The following is an 18,461-nucleotide window of genomic DNA, read 5'->3' on the forward strand; positions in this document are numbered from 1 at the left end:
AGGCTTCTTTGCAGACACTGTAGTAGAGCGTGAGGTTTTATTTTAATATGACAGTTGAAATCTCATGCATTCTTTTTCTTTTATATTTAAATAATACCTGAGTTAGCCATCTGAAGTCTTCATCTCTCCTTTGCTAGGACAGCAGGAAGAAGAAGGTAGGGAATTTGTTTTTTTATGTTGAGTACATCACTGGCAATGGAAACAATGATACAAAATTTCAGCTCTGTGTTGGACTGTGTACCGCTTTCAAAAGCTGAGAGTATTGTAGGAGGTACATGTACCATTAATTGGGAGTCCCTGTTCTTGAAAAGGCTCCTTTCACTGGAGGCAGATTGAGCAGCACTCTGCAAAATCTAGAGTGAGGTACATTGATTGTGTTGGAACAAACCCCACATTATTATTCCTACTTCATTATGTATTCCGTTTTTGGTAGTAGTTGATGATCAGAGGTATATGTCTGAGCCCACAGTTTCTGTAAAACTCTTTCCAAATACATATGTTGCACAGGGCTGTTGGAATGGTTTGATTTTTAGGATTCTGGATTTGTCTGAAGTAAAGATGAATTCGCTTTTTGTGTTAGCCATGAGATCATCCTGTGTGCTCAGTTCTTCACAGATCTGACCAAATGCTGCTTTCATAGTCTTAAATTAACTATCAGTTCTTTTGCAAACTGTGTTCCTTGGATCTCTCTGCTAGGGAAGAGAGGCTTCATAATCTTCCCTTTGTTTCCTCCTCAGAGTCTGCTGGTGTTTTTTTCCCAGAACTGTTGGGAAAGTTGGTTCACAGAAGGCTCCCAGGATGTTTGTGGAAGGAGTAGCACCACTTCCTAAACGTTAACTTTATCAGTGGAAACAGCTTATCAGATACAAATATTTATTGATTTTTCATCAGTCTAGGTATACAATGAGTGTTTAAGGCAGAGTGGTTGAAATATTCATTCCATAGTGCTACTTTCACTGTTAATGCTTATTAAAGAGAAACTGCGTTTTTCAAGGGCTTGAAAAGAACTTTGAGATTTTTTTCAGGCTAGAGGATTAAGCCAGATTTATTTTCACAGGCTATGCCTGCGCAAGTCACAAATCAAAAATATTTCTTTATGCCTTGATCTAGTGTTGCTTGATATTGTTTGTTTGTTTCAAATCTACTACTGCCATCGAGAGATTATGTTAACAGATGGAGTGATAAAAGTGAATGACAGAAGCGACTTTTACTTCCTAACAGTAAATAAAATGCATTGGCACTCACCTGTAGAAAGTCTAACCAGTAACAGAGTTGCACTTTGGGAAGTGAAGTGAAGAATAATTTGTGGTTTGCTTGTTTTGGGGTGTGTGGTTTTGTTCTTTCTGTAGTTCAAATGTAGACATAAAGCTTTAGGTAAGTATAGGTGGCCAAAAACCAACAAGACTCGTGAAACTGTCTTGTACACTAAGGGCTTCAATTCACAAGAGTATTACTGTGTTGTGACAAGAAATCTGTCCTTCAGCTGGTTTTGCTTGTGTTGTGTGTATACACTTGCATCTGTATCCTTATGTATATTCAGTGTTGAAGAACTGGAGAATGCCATACGGTTATAATGAAACAGATTTTATTTTCCTGCAGTACTTCACTTTCATAAGGTTGAAACATTCCTTTATGGTATAAAATTGATTTTGCCTGTTGATAGTAAGCACCGTGTATTTCTCTTCATGAGGGAGGAGAGGGATGTAAGAAATCTTTTTATATGCAACTGTGCATACAATGCATGTACAACCTTGACTTAAGATAGAAGTAGCCAAAGAAACTGTCAAAAGCCTTGAAAGCATACAACTTTGCTGAGATATGCCTTACAGTGGGATAATTCACTGTTGCAGGAGGATTAGAGAATAAGTTTGTTAAAAATAAATGGCACAAGTTTTAGAAACTGTGTTTGAGCACAGGTATATAAAAATGCATGAATTCATGATGTTGAAAGAGTATTAAAGGAAGCATGGTACTGAAAAAATTATTATTGACATTTCCTATCATCACTGCATTACATTTGTATTTAATTATTATGGCAAACAACAGCTACTTGTGAGGTTATAAATAGATTTGTCTTTTATATTTTAAAAGTTTCCTGAACTAGATAGTGTCATCTTTCCAGAAAAAAGGCATTAACTTTGAGGTTGTTAATGTAGAGTAACAGTAATGTTAGGAAAAAAAATTACTAATGCTAGGAAAAAAACATGTAAAATATCCAACTTAATTAAATTCAGAGACCAAAGGACAAATTGCCAGAAACACACAGATGTGTGAAGTGCTGTTTTAAGAGCTGTACAGAGCCAAGCCAAAATGGAGAAGACATATCTCATGTTCTATCTATGGTACTTGCAAGGAATAAGAACAGGGAAGGCATGTATACAGCTATTCTCTTCTAAAATACCTTCCCGGCTTTGAGTTTCTATTGGATTTGGATTTCCAAGGTCAAGAAAGTGATCTCAATAACTCAGAGATCTGAAAAAATTAGTTATTTATTGTAAAGTTTCCAGTGGAAACTTCCATAAACTTTGAAGACTCTGCTGAGCCCAGACCTGGAGGTGCAGCTGAAGTGTCTGACTTCCAGCAAAGGCTGTCTAGAAACCATGGGTGGACATACGCGCTCCTGTGTTCTTCCAAGAATGCAACCCAGGAAGAATGAGCTGCACACATTTGACGCACATAAAAAGTAGGGAGTTAAGCCCAAACCACAGCTCTTTTTTCTTTGTCAGATTTCAGAAACATATAGGGTACCAATGCCTGTATCCTGGTGCTTAAGACATTCTCCTAGGAAGTAAGAAGGATGCATCTGAATAGATTGGGAGTTTCTGCATAGTGAATCAGTGTTTCCCCTTGGTGTCTTAGTGCCTGAGCTGTTGTGTGAGAAATGAGCAAAAACATAAATTAATCCATTTGTCTGGATACAGATAATATGGTTGATAAAACTAAATATGGGAAATGCTTAACGTAACTTGAGGTGCTTACTTCAAGTGTAGCTTAGGTATCAAAATTCATTTAAAAAGCTGAAATTTCAGAAACACATTTCTCTTGCACGTTTCATTTTGGTAATTGTAGGTATTTCCTCTACTCAGTATTGTGAATACTGTTTTTCTATACCTAGGGGTATACATACAGTGTATAGAAATTACAGGTACTTAATGGACCCTGTGAGTTCCATCCCTAGAGCCAGCTACCTGATTTCTTAGGTTCTGGCTTTTAGCGCTGAGTCTTACTTTTGATCTGACCTTGGATACACTTTAACATGAGCAATTTAAACTGGTACAGTTAATTTTGTGAGGTCACTTAAGGCACATTTGTTAATTTTGGTAGTTCTCTACACAGCAAAAAAAAATTACATTTTTCAGTTATATAAAAAAAATTGGTTTAAGAATTCTGAAAACAGCCTTTGATTCCTGATGAACGTGTCTTTAATGGAAAAATAACATGAGCAATAGAGGGGGGGAGAGTGGAAAGTTTTCAGTGCAGAATATTTTGCGAAAATGGACAGTGCATATGTAAAGAAAACTTCCAGGTGCAGTTTGCATGCATGGATGTACTGAACTGTGCTGCTTGTCATGCTCGTATTAATGGTATTCATTATTTCATATCTGTAAAAATACTTCTTTATAGTCCATCAAAACCCCCCTTATAATCTGTTGTCAAATACCTACCTAAACAGTCATGATGGTATTTGTGCTTATGTTCTTTTGTCTCTTTATTTTCTTGTCTCCTGTTGCAAGTCTCTTGGAGATACCAGTCTTAATCAGTATACAGAAAGTGAGAAGATGTTGATGAAATATCTAGATGAGACAGTGAAAAGCCTCATTTATTAGTAAAAATCATATTATAGAGGAGAGATGGAATAATTTTGGACACTGATTTGATTAGGGTGAAATGTAATAGGAAAGTGCAAATGTCAAAAGAAGCGTTTTTATGTGTATCAGTAAAAGAGTGCATAAGAAAACCTGAGGAGTGCTAGCTGGCCCAGATGATATTTGCCAGGCAGAAATGAATCTGAATTCTGTAAAGGCACATTTGATATTAGGCTGTATTAGATGAAGTTGTATCTGAAATAGCTAGAGCTAAGTGAGGCTATTTTGCAAATACACTGGGAAGATCTAATGTAAAATTTTTTATTCAGGAATGATGTATTCTGATTGTAATACATGCAGCTAAGGACTAGGATGGAGTGATTTGAGTGCTTATCTTTTAAATACTTAATTTTATGTAAGGTTATTAGATACTATTGTACCCCCTTATCTCAGTCTTTGCAATGTGAATTGATTGCTAGTAGTTTGCAAAAAATGTTGCACCAAAATAGCTAACCAAATAATAGCCACCAGCAGATGCCTAGAGAAGATTAAGAAGAGGGCTAGCCCATATGATACCTCCTAATCTCTTCTAGCTTTTGGAGCATTTTCAGCTTGAAGGTTTTGTAAACTTCTGGGGTTAGTCTATTTATTTACCTGCAGTGAATCTCTCTCACAGGTACTTGTTTAGCTTTTCCTTGACCTCATCGTATAAGCTTCTTGCATTAAGTGACCTGGCACAGAGTCCAGTGAGCTGCTCTTCATTGCCCATAGAATCACAGAATCCTAGAATGGTTTGGGTTGGAAGGAACCTTTACAGTTCATCCATTTCCAACCCCCCTGCCATGGGCAGGGACACCTTCCACTAGACCAGGTTGCTCAAAGCCACATCCAACCTGACCTTGAATACTGCAGGGGATTATGGCATGTTTACTTTCAACCCAGCTCCTCCTGCCTTTATGTGATACTCATTTGTTTGTTTTATTGGGAGAAGCCATGAATATTGTATCTCTGTCTCAGGTGTTGCCAGTAAAGATTTTGTAGATCTCTGTCATAGCAGCTCCCAAACTCACATTTCTGCAGGCAGAAGAGTCCCAACCTATTTGAGCATTTCTTGTATGATGTGGGTAATTCATAGAGTATGTTCTTGCCCTCTCAGACCATTTTCACTTCTACTGTGTCCTTGGTTGAGAGGACACAGGCAACAGCTTCATGCAATATTTAAAGTATGGAACAAACACAAGTTTTTAGAATTTTATAGATTTTTTTTTTCTGATTTGTACTCTTTTCTTTTCCTAATATTTCCTAATTTTCATAATGCTTCTTGAGGTTTCTAATTTTGGTTTTTTTTCTGTATGGCCAAGCACTGACCTAATGCTTTCATGGAATTACCTAATATAACTCCACTGTTCTGCTCCTTAGTGTTACTGGTCTACTCAGAGCCTCTTGTTTTATATATGAAGCTAGGATTAGTTTTCCATACATGTATCGTTTTACATGAATCTAAATTGAATTTCACCAGCCATTTTATTACCTGATCACTGAGTCTGATAAGGTGTTTTTGTTTTCTTTAAGGCGCTCATTCTTACTAGCTTGAATAAGCATGTACCATCAGTAGATCTTCTTACCTCACTGATGTACTTCCATCCCTTTCTCCTTCTCCCTTGCCATGTTGCTTTTGCTTGTGCTAAACAGGACCGTTTCCAGTGCAGCTCCCACGCATGTGATCTCCCTCAATTGCGAGAGCTGAGTCTGAACTCCTATCTTCTGGTTCCTCTGTTTTAATCACTTACTTTTCCATACCACAACCTTTGCTTTTATGTCTTGGCAGCTTAGTTTCCTGAAAAGCCTTTAGTGAGGAATTTTGTTTAAAGCCTTTTTAAGAGAAGTGAGTAGGCCGTGTGAGCTGGATCACCCTTGTGCATGAGGCTGTAACCCCTGCAGAGAACTTAAGCAGGTTTATAAGATGGGACTTGCCTTTAGAGAAGCTGTATTGGCTCTTCATTGATGGATTATGTTTAGCAAGATGTCCACTAATTCTGTCCTTTATTATACTCTCTATTATCAAATCTCAGGCTTGGTCCAGTGTTTTCCCTAGAACTTTATTGTTTCTCAAGCTAGGCATTGCATTAGTGAGCGCTAGTGTTTAGGTACCAAATGAATTGTAGTAATTTGGCTATTTCATCTTTTATTTCATTAGAACCCATGGAGCCTGGGCGATATGTTAATTTGTGTTTTTGTATTGTAGCTTCTTCTACAGATACTTTTATTTTAAGCTGAACCTCTGTTTAGTGACTTAAGGATTTAGTTGTTTAGTCAGCTGATTACCGTTTACTCTGTACCAGCATTTGCTTTAGTAAGTTGTGTCTCTGACACTGTGGTTCTGATGTGATATCTTTGTTCTAAAAGCCCCTTCTGGCTTTTCTTTTGAAGAGTCATCTTCATTTTTACATACTTTCACCTTATGAAGATTAGCACAGCTGTGGTGATTTTTCTTGGCCTTTGTTGCTCATGCAGTGATACTGATCTTAAGTACATTATAGTCACTGCTTCAGTGGCACTTTCACTGTGAGGTTTTGGGGAGCTCTGCCCATTCCTCAGTGCAAAACATGTCATGGGTTGTATTTACTGTTTTGTGATGCTAACCATGAAGCAACCTCTGATCTAAAATATTAGTGGGATCTATAAAATGTCATGTCTATCATGTTTGTTCCATCAGCATAATATCTGATACAATTAAATGCTCTGCCTTCACTATATCTCTGATGTCTTTTAGCAGGTGATGCTTCTGTTGCAGTTGGTGTCACTGTCATGGTTAGGGAGGCAGCAATATGCAGCAGAACTTTGTATATCTATTTGTAATTTCAATTGATGTAGCTTGTCTGCTAGTCACTGAAATGGTAGTTACTTAGATTTGACTTTAAACTCTGTTTTTAATACATAGTCCTCTTGTACACCTAGCACAATTTGCAGTTGTCTGAACATTTTGTGTTCCCAGGCTTCCTTTCTCAAAGCTTCAAATATGTTTGGTATATTAATGCTTTTATTTAGAACAGGAAATTGATCTAAATGGTCCTTTGAATTTTCAATTCCTGTTCTAATATTGAAAGTATAAATAACATATTCTGCATTATTAATACGTTCCATAAATTCTGAGACATAGGTGTTACTAATTTGATAAAATTAAGCATTTAGAATATAGTTTAAAAAGTAATTGTATATAAAATGAAAAATAGGAAAAAAATGGCACAGAAAATTGCAAAATGAAATGTCTTAAGTGCTATGTGCTGAAAGTATGAGCTGTATAGTACGTGCTGTTAATGTGGAAGTGCTGGTGATGTAGAAATATGCAAATGGGTACTTTTCTCAGCTCTTCTGTTGAAAGCCTAGAATAATAAAATAGCTGAACAGATCAGCCAGAATAGTAACATTAGAATTCTGTACTTGACAGAACATTTTTGTGTTAAATGTATATCCTTCTCATTTTAAGGGGAAAATAATTTGTTTAAAAAAAAGCATATGACATTTTCTCTTAATTAAAGAAAAAAATCAACCAACCAACCCAACAACTAAGTCACATAATAAGCATTCCTCCTTCTGATCTGTAGCATCAGGTGTCTGGTACCTGTAGGTCAAAGATTCCAGTTATTTGGGTTTGACCTCTAAATAAGATCTTCAGGGCAGGAGTAATGTCTTTATTCAGCATCTAGCATTAAATAAGTCTCAACATGATACTGCAGTAAAAATAATAATGAGCACAGAAAGAAAACTGATGCAGCTTTCATGATCACTTCTTCACTCTTTGTTCTGTGTTACAAAAACCCACACAGGTCATTTGGCCTTATTTTTATTACTAATTTTATCTAAATCTAACACGCTGAACAACTTAGAATTATCCTAGCAGGATCTGCAGATAAGCAGGTAAGTGTTCTCTTACGTGTACAGATCTAGCATACGGCGTTTTGAGGCAGCTCTCTATGCCAGAACTAGGGATGTCTGGTGAAAGTTCTTTAATCTGTGCCTCAGAAGATTTTTCAGGTGATTTGTGGAATTTACTTAAGATTAACTATCCTAATTTCAGTGAACAAGCTCCAGGAAGCTTGCATTTTAAATAATGGTAATAACACAAGTAAGTATTGTCTGTGTTCCCTCCTCCGCCCCTCATAGCCTTTGTTTGAAATTCAGCAACCCTTCAGAGCTCTACAATGAAGTCCTTCCATTTTCTTTATATTTTTGTATTGTCAGAAGGAATTAAAAATAGAATTATGAATGCAGTAAATAAGCTACTAAAATATGTAAGAAACTGTTTCAAGACTTTCTAATAGTCTTGTTTTATATACGTGTTCCATTAATGCAGAAGATTACCACATAGGAACATCTCCTGTAGCATGCAGGAACAAGCAGTTACTTCATGCTTAATTTGTACAGCAACTTGAAAGAGTCTATTTTAATACTAAAAAAGTGAAATGTTTTCTTTAACACAGAAATGTGGCAAATGTAGTACGTGCCCACCCAAAGATGATAATTTAAAATGTATTAAATACTGAATATAGTGTTTACTTTATATACTTTCTGGTAGCAACTTAGCCTGAATTTCTCAGAACATTCATACAGCTTTAATACTTCCTCTTAGTTTTACTGTGAAATTTGCTCATTCTTTGCTCTTTTCAATGGGAAAACATAAGTGAAGAATCCAGTAGCATTACTGGTTGAAATTAAGAAAAACATTTGTAATATTTGTAACTATTGAAATTTGACTCCCAGATAGTGCATGTTTATTACTGAAATAATTTAGTAGATGCAAAAACAGATTTTTTTTTAATTGATGGACTGATTTATCTGCTTCGAATTATTTTAATTAATCCCTGAAAAATACTTTGAATATTTTTACCACCATTGCTTATTACTTTGAATCGGCTTCATTACAATTACAGGAACTATCAGGGCCTTTTCTACGAGAGAGAATCTAGAGCTGGATTAGTAGTCTAAGACACCTCTGCTTACTTTCTGCCCTCCCTCGTTAGGTTCTTTATTTGGAAATAATTAGAAGTATTTCTTCTATGTGTGTGTTTTGGGGGTCATTGCAGACTTGTCTGAACTCTGCACTGAAGATGCTGTTGCAGTAATGGCAGGAGAGAGGCTCAGTGATAGGGTTGTTCATTACAATGTCAGGAGGAGATCTGCGGACCTTGCTGCCAGGACAGCAGTGTCAGACGCTGTTAGTGTGTTCAGTCAGAAAACAAGCACATTCCAGCTTCACAGGATACTGCACAGCACATAATTATGCCTGACAATGGCCTCTTTCTCCCGCCGTTTCAGTTTATGGAGGTGAATAAAATGCATCTTGGTATGGAGTACAATGATTCTATACAGTTCTTTACAGTGCAATTTTAAAACCATTCACCTTTAAAGTGGTAGATCAGAGGGCATCTGATAGTACTCTGAATGCTGGTAGTTGAGGGCAGCACAGAGCTAGAAACTAAGACAGGAGCCTTGAATGTAGGAGGCAGTCTCAAAACCAGAGTTTGTGTTCAGTAATTCAGTAGTCCCTACCGTAAAAAGACAGGCTCAGTTTATTCTTCAGATTGCCTTTTTGGGGGGGCATTGTACACTTGGTTAATTGCCTGTTTCTGTATGGGTCATTGAAAAGAATTGCATGGTAGTTACTGCTAGCCACTCCCAGTCCAGCCTGGATTGCAGCTGAAAGGTAGAAGACCCTGGGACTATGAGCCGTCTGGTGACCTAACTGAGAAATGAGTTTGGTTTGGGTTAACAGCAGAACTATTCAAATTCTCTCATATTTAGTTTGGATTTAGATGTGTCTGAGATATTTTTTTTAAAGGTGTTGAAAGAAGACAATGTTTTGGTATAAACTATCTTCCTTATGTAAGAAGGGGATAAAGGACTGTAGGTTTTCTATAATTTTGGCAGTTACCTAGAGTCAGTACAAGTCCTATACTCCTGACATAGATGACTGAGACTCTTGACAAATCCTGTTCAAGTTTATTGTTGAGTTTTAAGATGCTCCTCTCAGCTGCCTGTCCCACCTATCTGATGCCCCTTTGCAAAGATTTATCAGCTTTTCACCTGTTCTTGATTCAGTACATCAACAGACACCACTGATAACTTCAGCTAAATTTGACAGAACTTCTGTAGCTGAAGCAAGATACTTAAGTATGCAGTACAGGTGACCTTTGTTTTTTTGTGAAACATTGCAGCAACTTTCTCTGGGAGTTCGCCAGAAGTTTTGGAATATCTGCGGATGTTTTTAAGTACAGGTTAACCAATTGTTTGCTACCAATAACTTTGTATCGTTGAGCCTTACTAGAATGGAAGAATGGACTCTGTAGATGACCTAAAACCTTCCCTGCTCTTGTACTTGGCTTCATTGATTCTTACGAGTCTTTTGAAACTCCTGCAGGAGCACTCTTGGGATCTGATTATTGTGGATTTGTGCACTGCTCAGTCTCCTGAGCACCTGGATGGGCTGAACGCAGAGACCAGTCTTCCTGAGTGACCTCTGTAGGGTGGCAGGCTCAAGAGAGGAGCGCTTTGGCAGAAGGCGGCTTTGCTGCCTCCTCCCCCCTCCAAAAGCCAGGAGGGTTTAGGAAAGCAGAGAGACATAAAAGATGCTCTGGTGAACATGGCTGGTTAAAGAGACCAACCACTGGGTTGGGCTCTCTCCAAAGTGACTCAAAGCAGCAGGAACTTCTACCAGCTGTCCCTAGGGGAGTCTCCTTTGGGAAACCCTGGCAGAGCTCCTCCTGTGTTCTGCAGTGGAGTGTCTTTAACTTGCAGGAGATTTCAGAGCTTCCTGAAGCAGAGATGGTCTCTGGGTAAGAGTACTTTCTTGCCAAGGAACTCCTCCTATGGAGCTGTTTCAGCAGCTTTGTACCTGCCTTGTGCCCAGGGGTGCCTAGTAATATATCTTCAGTACTATTTCAGCAATCCTGACCAGAGGCTGGAAGGAGGATTTTGAAATTGGTGTTCCCATCTACAGTTGTGTGTAGAAGGAACAGGTGACCTTTAAGCAAGCTGGAAGTGGCAGGTAGGAAACTGGGCTGCTTGAAGACATAAAATATATCAATCTGATGCAAACTTCTGAGAACTATGGAAACTTATTTCCTGCATGTTCTACTGATTCAATGTCAGCTATTAGAAATTACTAAAAACTATACAGTGATTGAAAACTTAGATTTAAATGAAACATTCTTAGCAAAGTACCTTCAAAGTGAAAATATGTACTTCTGTAATGAGAAAAGCCTGTTCCTAAAGCTTTTTTTGTTTAAATGTAATTGTTACTGTGTTGTTATGTTGACAGGCTGTACAAAGAATAAGTACCTCCTCTTATTATCCTTGGCCTCAAAGTTAACAGTTTTTCTCTCAGTGTTGTGCAGTCCTTATTCTCTCTAATTATATGGCAAGATGCTTCCTTTCTTCAACAAATAGTAATATTTCTGAGTTACAGCAACAGTAGGGAATAATTTCTTTATGGGGAATAAGTATGGCCTGGTGAATGTGCAGCCTTTATTACAAATGACTGTATGACTACAAATGCCAGCCAATCACTTTCAGCTTTTTTGTTTAGGTATAAGGTCTAAATATTTACAAAATAATAATTTAATGGTATTGCTGTAAAGTCTTGTACAAGGTTGGGCTTTGTTACTTTTTTGCTAATACAAGAAGAAAGGAAAATTGTTCTGATACAGACTGGGTATTGGGAGAAGATGCTTTAGACTTGTGATGTAGCTTAACAGCAAAACGAAAGGGTTTTCTTCTTCCTGTTGCTTTCCTTTTAGTTAGGGGGTTTTCTTAATAGTTCTCTGGAGGAAGGTGGGCTGAGTTTATGATTGGGAAATAGATTTTGAAACAGCTCCTTTCTTGTTGCTTTAATACTCAGATTACTGTGCCCCTTCTTTCCCCTGACTCGTATATTGGAATGTATCATCTCAGTGCTAATAGAGTAACTCCAAACACACAGGAGTTGCCATGCGTGTTAAATAGTCATTATCTAAGCTGGTACTAGTCTTCAGTTCCAGCCAGGAACTTAAACTGGAAAAGAAATCCATTGTTTTGAACTTATATCCTACTCCTAACTGTTCACAATTTTTCCCTTCAGCCAGACTTTCTATCAAGGACAAATAAGACTGCCTCTGACTGTGAGACCACCGTGCATTTCAGGGATGTGTTCTCAGCCAAGCTGTTTCTGTTAGTACTTCAGCTATTTTCTGCTGAGTCTGTTGGCTTTACTTTCCTCACTCCATTAAAAACTGCTCTAAGACTTGTTAGCTTGCAGAGGGCTAAAGAGGCATGACAGGGAATTTCCTCACTTCCGAAGGGAAAACTTTGGGTTACTCTTGCTCAAAGAATATAGGTCATGCTTTTGGTAGTCCTGTTACTTCCTCTGAAGTTTAGTGTTACATGTCAGTGCTTTGCCTACCTTGGTGCCATAATATAGTTACTATACCTAGAGCCACTTTCTCGGTTCCAGTTCAGTAGTTCTCAGAATTGAGAGAGTTGCTTTTCTCCTGGAACTTCAAAGCCTCCAGTGACATACTCTAAAGAATGCTGTAGGTTGATTGTCTCAGATGTCTGTAAATTGGAGATGTGTATTTCATTCCCTGGTTGTACTAAAGGCAAGAACACTAGAAGAACTTGTGTAGCTACCCAAATCCATAGTCTGCTTCTCAAATGATGTTTGTTTTCAAACCTCTTGAAAGCTTTGGCCTAAGCAGTTGTCACAGTGTGGAGTAAATCTTATGGCATAAGACTACAGCACTGTAGGAGTGATACAAGCCAGCGAGTAAGCTCAGATGGCAGCTTCTGTTCTTGCGTGGGTAATGGACTCTTACTTCAGGGATATGAGAACTGCTGTAAGCAAAGACTAACCCTTCTTAAAATTCTTTATGTACAACTTAAAGCCAATCAGTTCTCAGCAATACTTGAATTGTGAGGTCAGGGGATTCCTTCCCAGTTGCGGGGTTTTGTCTGCTTGTTGGCTTTATTTGAGTGTCACTGAAAGTGCAATGAACACAGAACACAAAAATCATTGCATGATAAATTTTCCTCTAACACAAGGTCTGCTTCTTAGAGATGTAGCTCCTGAGTTACTCCCCACAATCAACATCACTTGAATTTGCTGCCATGGCTGTTCATCTAGAGATGTGCCACTATATGTCATTCCCCCTTCCCCTGATGTGGAGGGTGTTTAGTTTGGTGCTAATTTAACTGTCTTTTTAAGAATTCAGTGGTGATACTGCTGACCTTTTTTGAGTCTTTCCTCTGGTTCTGAGGTGAATTTTCTGCCTTTTTTTTTTTTTTCCTTCAACCTCATGAGTTTCAAGGGCATCTTAAGAATTCAACCACTGCAGCAGATAATTTTTGTGCTCAGCGTTCATTGCACCTCAGACATCACCTTGCATCGTTGCTTAGGAGATGCTTCCCTTTAGCTCTAACTTCCTCCTAACATCTCTTTGGGATCAGCCCTGAAGCAGTTTCACCTTGAAAGGAAGTATTTGACATCATTCTGTTCAGTAACCCCCACATCTAGTCTGATTCCTTAGCTGCTCTTAGCCTTACCAGCTCCATCTTCTTCAGATACTTTTTTTCTTTTTAACAAAAGACTGAAATAAAAAGCTACTCTTCCAGCCAGAGAGAGATGGAATTAATCTTTCTCATCTCAAGAAAATAATTTAGTGCAATTATTTTCTCAGGCCGAAGAGAGAGGGATGTTGGATCAGAGAAGTCTGAATGCCTGCTTTTGCTGGTTCAAGATAATGTGCAAGACACAATGCTGTTTCTTTGAGAGAGATATTGGCCAACATCTCTTGGTTTTCAGGGCGCTTCTCTATCCTCTGTCTGGCAGAAAACACCTTGCAGTCAGTAGTGATTTGGCCATTATTGTGTGCCATTGGGGCTGATATGTTTTCATTAGTTAAACGCTCCTGGCAAATCACTTTGGGATATTAGTAAATATAAAAAGTATCTTCTAACCCATATGCGAGCCATTAGAGAATAGCAGAACCATTCTGGACTTGGTTTCCACCTATGTTTACCTTCTCCAAGCTGTGATCTGTACAATGGATTTTTTCCTGTTGCTTCACTACATCCTCTTCCCATACACTGGTGAGCTCCTTAGGTATTCTAGGCCACATAACAGCCTATGATGAATTCCCCATTAAATTCCACATCCACTCCTTTTCAGGCATGTCTCTGGATTATGTGGATTCCTGACTGGCGTTCCATCAGTGTTACAGTTACAGTCTCCTGGACAGTCTTCTCATCTGTAAGTCAATAAAATAACCTGAATCAGTATCTAAAGAACACCTAATTATCACAAAGTCCATGTGATAATCAAGGTATTATGAACTTCCGTGACTACACAACTTGTCTTTCCATCAGAAAGGCATGTTGTTGCCTGGTTTTAATTGTCTTTAATTATAATATATTTTAGCTATGTAAAACTGGGAAGATAGAAAAGGACAGCACCTATAATAAATGCTTGGAGGAATGTAGAGATATTCCAGCCGCTCCAGCCAATGAGCCGGCTTCATTTGGAGCTTGGCTCAGATGCCTCTATACAAACACCCATAGCATGGGGAACAAACAAGAGGAATTAGAGATGTGTGCACATCTATGGGGGTATGATATAATAGGCATCACAGAAACATGGTGGGATGGCTCCTATGACTGGAGTGTTGGAATGGAAGGTTACAGGCTCTTTAGAAAAAACAGGCCCGGCAGGCAGGGAGGGGAAGTTTCCCTTTATGTTAGGGACAGGCTGGAGAGTATGGAATCACCTGAGGACAGGTGATCACTTAACAGAGAGTTTGTGGGTCAGGGTTAAAGGGAAAACAGCTATGAGAGACATTACTGTGGGGATCTGTTACAGACCACCTGGATCAAGAGGAACCTGCAGATGAAGCACTCTACAGACAGATAGGAAAAGCCTCATGCTTGCAGGCCCTTGTCTCCATGGGGGACTTCAACCACTCTGATATCTGTTGGAGCGATGGTACGGCCCGGCACAAGCAATCCAGGAGGTTCCTTGATTGTGTGGAAGACAACTTCCTTCTGCCAGTAATAGAGGAGCCGACAAGGAGAGGTGCCATGCTTGACCTTGTGCTCACCAACAGGGAAGGGCTCGTTGGAAATGTGGTACTCCAGGGCAGCCTTGGATGCAGCAATCACGAGATGGTCAAATTCGAGATCCCCAGGACAGTGAGAAGAGTGTGCAGCAAGCTCACTGCCCTGGGCTTCAAAAGAGCAGACTTTGGCCTCTTCAGGAACCTGCTTAGTAAGGTTCCATGGGATATAGCCCTGGAGGGCAGGGGGGCCCAAGACTGTTGGTTGATATTCAAGGATCACCTGCTACAAGCTCAGGAATGTTGCATCCCAGCTAGAAGGAAGTGCAGCAGGAGGGCCAGGAGACCTCCTTGGATGGATAAGTTGCTGCTGAGGAAACTTTGAGAGGAAAAAAGAAGCTTATAAGAGGTGGAAGCAAGGACAGGCAGCCTGGGAAGAGTACAGGGATGTAGTCGGGGAAGCTAGGGACCAGGTTAGGAGGACTAAGGCTCAGTTAGAATTAAACTTGGCTAGGGCTGTTAAGGATAACAGGAAGGGATTCTATGGGTACATAGCAAATAAAAAACAGACTAAGAACAATGTAGGCCCCCTGAGGAAGCTATCAGGAGAACTGGCTACCCTGGATTTGGAGAAGGCTGAGGTTCTGAATGACTTCTTTGCCTCAGTCTTCACTGGCAAATTCTCAGACCACACCACCCAAGTCCTGGAATGCAGACATAGGGTCTGTGAGAATGAAGACTTTGGGCCCACTGTAGGAGAGGATCTGGTTCGAGACCATCTTAAAAACCTGAACATGCACAAGTCCGTGGGACCTGATGAAATCCATCAACGGGTCCTGAAGGGGCTGGCAAATGAAGTTGCTAAGCCACTGGCCATCATATTTGAAAAATCATGGCAGTCAGGTGAAGTTCCCGACGACTGGAAAAAGGGAAATATAACCCCCATTTTCAAGAAGGGGAAAATGGATGATCAGGGGAATTACAGACCAGTCAGTCTCACCTCTGTGCCTGGTAAGATCTTGGAGCAGATTCTCCTGGACAGCATGCTAAGGCACATGAAAAACAACAAGGTGCTTGGTGACAGCCAGCATGGCTTCACTAAGGGGAAATCCTGCCTGACCAATTTGGTGGCCTTCTATGATGGGGCTACGGAACTGATGGACAGGGGTAGAGAGTTGACGTCATCTACCTGGACTTGTGCAAAGTGTTTGACACTGTCCCACGTGAAATTCTTGTCTCTAAATTGGAGAGACATCAATTTGACAGGTGGACCACTAGGTGGATAAAGAACTGGCTGGATGGCCTCATGCAAAGGGTTGTGGTCAATGGCTCGATGTCCGGCTGGAGACTCTCAGGGCTCGGTGTTGGGACCGGTCTCGTTCGACATCTTTGTCGGAGGCATGGACAGTGGGATTGAGTGCGCCCTCAGCAAGTTTGCCGATGACACCAAGCTGTGTGGTTCGGTTGATACGCTGGAGGGAAGGGATGCCATCCAGAGGGACCTCGACACACTTGTAAGGTGGGCTGATGCCAACCTTATGAAGTTAAACCACGACAAGTGCAAGGTCCTACACCTGTGTCAGAACAATCCCAGGCACAGCTGCAGGTTGGGCAAAGAAGAGATTCAGAGCAGCCCTGCGGAGAAGGACTTGGGGGTGTTGGTCGATGAGAAAATGAACATGAGCCGGCTGCAGTGTGCGCTCGCAGCCCAGAAAGCCAACCGTATCCTGGGCTGCATCAAAAGGAGCGTGACCAGCAGGTCGAAGGAGGTGATCCTGCCCCTCTACTCTGCTCTCGTGAGACCTTGCTTGGAGTATTGTATGCAGTTCTGGTGTCCTCAACATAAAAAGGACATGGAACTGTTGGAACAAGTCCAGAGGAGGGCCACGAGGATGATCAGGGGACTGGAGCACCTCCTGTATGAAGATAGGCTGAGGAAGTTGGGGCTGTTCAGCCTGGAGAAGAGAAGGCTGTGTGGAGACCTCATAGCAGCCTTCCAGTATCTGAAGGGGGCCTATAGGGATGGTGGGGAGGGTCTCTTCGTCAGGGACTGTAGTGACAGGACAAGGGGTAACGGGTTAAAACTTAATCAGGGGAAGTTTAGGTTGGATATAAGGAAGATATTCTTTCCTGTAAGGGTGGTGAGGCACTGGAATAGGTTGCCCAGGGAGGTTGTGAATGCTCCATCCCTGGCAGTGTTCAAGGGCAGGTTGGGCGAAGCCTTGGGTGGTATGGTTTAGTGTGAGGTGTCCCTGCCCATGGCAGGGGGGTTGGAACTAGATGATCTTAAGGTCTTTTCCAGCCCTAACTATTCTATGATTCTATGACAGAAGTACAGTTGGAGAGCCAGAATTTTCTAAGGAAATGGGCAATGAAGAACATTTTAGAATGGGAAACAGCCTAATATTAATCATAAATCTAGAATGTCTCCTGTCATCTGAGGAGTAAATTGTGCTTAAATTTAGTATCAGGGGAAGGATTTAACTAGATTTAAGATAGAGCTATATCAGTTTAGTTCAGGAGTAGGATTATACACTGTTGTCTCCTCTGTTGCACAGATTTAATTTGTGGTTTAAGGATGGCATGCCCTACGCAGATAGATATTTAGCCTCTCAAAGTATATACATCTCAGATAGTCAAATCTGTTTATTTTCCAGGATTGCTTAAGCCTGTGTGTATAAATACATTAGGCTTCTCCCTGCCTAGCTGAGACATTTAACTTGAGTCACCCACACATGCTTAGAGGTGCTTAATTTGTCTAGATTGTCTTGAAAAGCTGAGGATTAGAACTATAGCTGATTTTATCGCATGTGAGAGTGGTCATTACTGCCTCTGATAGAGCGTTCAGTCGGTTATGCCAATATTACACCACTGAGAAGTATGGGTGCAGCACTTAAGCTAGGTGATTTAAACCTACATTGTCATCTTTCTAGGGGAGAAAGGGCTAGGGAATAGAAGAAAAGTGCCTTTCAAATAACCAGCACATGAAACTGGAAGGATGCTTTTCTAATTTTCTCATCAATAATTTTGGAGATTGTTTTATCTAATGACAATGTGTGTATATATATTTAAATGCATAATTGTTTTCTGGGAGTAAGATCTGGAAACTCAGTTCTGCCGCTTGCAGCTAATATCCCTGGATGAAATATCTAATGTTTCTGAGATAAACTGATATTTCTGGATGAGATTTGGCTTCCTTATTTTCTTGCTCAGTTTCAAGTGCTTTCACACAAAATGTTCTGTGGTTTAATGCTTTTGATTACTGCAGTAAGGGAGGCATGAATTCATTCCTCTTAATCTGGTATCCTTTAATCAGGCTTTCCATTTCTCAAGTGGGTTCTCCAAACAGCAGGCTGTTTAGAAGGCAAGAACCATCCTTCTTTTGGAGCCTATACTTTAAAGAGGATTGAGTAAATCTGAAGTACATGGAGGCCTTTTAGATTTATATTGGTTCCATACATCCATGGTAGAAAGATAAAATAATGTAAATTGACTGGACTGCTGTTTATAGGCACCCATGATTTCTGCGCATTCTGTGGAGATGCAGATGTTCGGGTAGATAACAATGATTTTC

At 40.0% G+C, this 18,461-nt stretch overlaps 1 protein-coding gene across 4 annotated transcripts in view; it reads left to right on the forward strand.

The window, feature by feature from the left end:
* WASF1 (WASP family member 1) overlaps positions 1 to 18,461 on the forward strand; it is a 90,692-nt gene that overhangs the window by 33,801 nt on the left and 38,430 nt on the right. The window contains exon 2 of one of the 4 annotated variants that reach the window (XM_065679130.1): positions 14,008 to 14,088. The exons of the other annotated variants lie outside the window; for them this stretch is intronic. The gene's annotated coding sequence lies outside the window, so the exon portion shown is untranslated. The remainder of the gene's footprint in view (positions 1 to 14,007; positions 14,089 to 18,461) is intronic. 4 annotated transcript variants of the gene reach the window in all.

This window comes from Lathamus discolor, chromosome 5 (genome assembly GCF_037157495.1).
Source record: "Lathamus discolor isolate bLatDis1 chromosome 5, bLatDis1.hap1, whole genome shotgun sequence".
In the NCBI taxonomy this organism is placed as follows: Eukaryota; Metazoa; Chordata; class Aves; order Psittaciformes; family Psittacidae; genus Lathamus; species Lathamus discolor.